At 33.9% G+C, this 2,177-nt stretch overlaps 1 pseudogene; it reads left to right on the top strand.

The window, feature by feature from the left end:
* The first annotated feature begins 982 nt into the window (after positions 1-982).
* Positions 983-1,074, top strand: LOC134543530 (5S ribosomal RNA; annotated as a pseudogene).
* The last annotated feature ends 1,103 nt before the right edge of the window (positions 1,075-2,177 follow it).

The raw sequence follows: 2,177 nt of genomic DNA, 5'->3' as shown, positions 1-2,177 counted from the left end.
GCGGCGGGAGTAGGAACTACTTTGCACACAGACCGACATAGCCCCCTGCCAAAAACAGTAAAATAAATAATATATATAAGTCTTTTGGCGGGAAAAAATTTCTCAACCGCCTGGGAGCACCCTAGTGTGTGCCTGTCTTTAGGTTATGTTACTTTTAACTTCATTTTCTACAGGCAGACGCGAGGGTGCTCGCCCATTATTTTTATTTTTTTAAATTCTTTCCTACCTTTGGTGTGCCATGCAAGAATTTATCGTCAAAATGGCGGCCCCGAGTGCAAATTTCTCGTCTGCACTGCTGGCTGGATGATTATGTGATGTTTTGAAGGAGGGTGTTTTTTTTTTTGTTTGGATTTTGTGTGAGGGGGGGAGGGGGCTGGGCTAGCTTTTTTTTTTTTTTAAATTTTCTAAACATTCATCTCTTATGTAACAGTGTTCAGCATTAAAAAATTTAAAAGAAGAGGCACTTACTCATCAATTTCAAAACAGCCTATGAAGAAAAATAAAAAAAATTTAAATTCATTCCAGTTTTATACATTCATGATTTGATCACATGTATAACTTTTCTTTTTTATTACCTTATTTAATTTTATTATTATTACTACTATTGCTGCTACAACCTAGAAGATACCTCAGTGATACTAATACCTGCTGGTAAAGTTAAAGGTTTCACCTTTCTTTCTTTAAACATATCACAATACCTTTCTTGAGTTAAATATTATCTAATGGCTTTAAGAAGTTATGGTAATGTTCATCAGTTATAGAGTGTGGGTTTGTGTGTGTGTGTGAGAGTGTATTTTGAAGAGGGCTTTGGTGGTTGGGATGGTGAGGGTGGTGGGTGTTGTGTGTGGGGAGGGGGGGGGGGGGGGGGGGAAGTAAAAGAGTGTTCATTACACGATTTCTCCTGTTGTTTGTAACAATCACACCTGGTATAGCTATTTCGAGTGGCAAATACAAACTGCAAAAAAAAAACATCTATATCGTTGCCAACGGCCATATCACGATGAACTTAAGCATCGTCGAGCGTGGTTAGTACTTAGATGGGTGACCGCTTGGGAACACCACGTGCCGTTGGCACTACTATTTTGCACCCTACAGAAAAAAATTTTTTTTTAAAAATTTCAATTTTAAATTTTTTTTTCCCCCACAATCACCACATTTCCCCCCCCCCCCCCCCCCTAACACACACACACACACACACTCACTCTCTATCAATCAATCAATCAATCAATCAATCAATCAATCACTCACTCACTCACTCACCCACCCAGCAGCAGCTGTGAATCTTTGCATGTGTATACCTCATACAAAATTCAAAGTGAAAAAATAAATAGATAAGTGTATATGTATGTATGTATGTATGTATGTATGTATGTATGTATGTATGTATGTATGTATGTATGTATGTATGTATATATGTATATATATATATATATATATATATATATATATATATATATATATATATATATATATATATATATATATAAACACACACACACACACCTATTTTGAAGTTTCTCTGTTTCAGTGGGCAGTTATGTATAATAATGAGAGATTCAAAAAGACGTTGATAACAATGTCATCAATGCCTGTTTAGTGTGCTCATTTGTTGGATGGTCGGCAGCAATACTAGAGGTGGTACAGCTGTAACCTGTAAAATTGTACCTGCAATGTGTTGTGTATGGAAAAAAATAAAAATTATATCATCTAAATTTTTGTTATCCAACAATAACCTTCCCATCAATGCATGATGTCACAGTAGCCATAGCTCTACTCTTTCTGCCATATAACATTGGGGGAAAAAAAAAAAAAAGGAGCTATTAGAATAATAACAAAAGATAAAAAATCATCTAACTGCAGACCAAAATTCAAAAAACTTAAAGTCCTGACTGCCATAAATGAATACGTTCTAGAAACTTTTTATTCATTCTTAAGAAAAAGAAGAAAAAAAAAATTATTATTTTTTTTTTTTTTTTTTTTTTTTTTAGATATTCGCACATAGGTATAACACCAGAAATGCTAGTAAATTGAGGATAGTTGAACATAACACTAGGCGATTTGAAAATGGACTAAATTACTTGGGAGTAAAACTTTACAACTTAATATCACAGAAAATAACTAAAACAATTTACCAGTATTAAAAAAAAAAACAGTAAAAAAAATTCTTCTAGAATATC

The sequence above is a fragment of the Bacillus rossius genome, unplaced genomic scaffold (assembly GCF_032445375.1).
Source record: "Bacillus rossius redtenbacheri isolate Brsri unplaced genomic scaffold, Brsri_v3 Brsri_v3_scf121, whole genome shotgun sequence".
Lineage (NCBI taxonomy): Eukaryota > Metazoa > Arthropoda > Insecta > Phasmatodea > Bacillidae > Bacillus > Bacillus rossius.
Note: the sequence above shows the minus strand (reverse complement) of the source record. Positions and strands in the feature narration are given on the sequence as shown.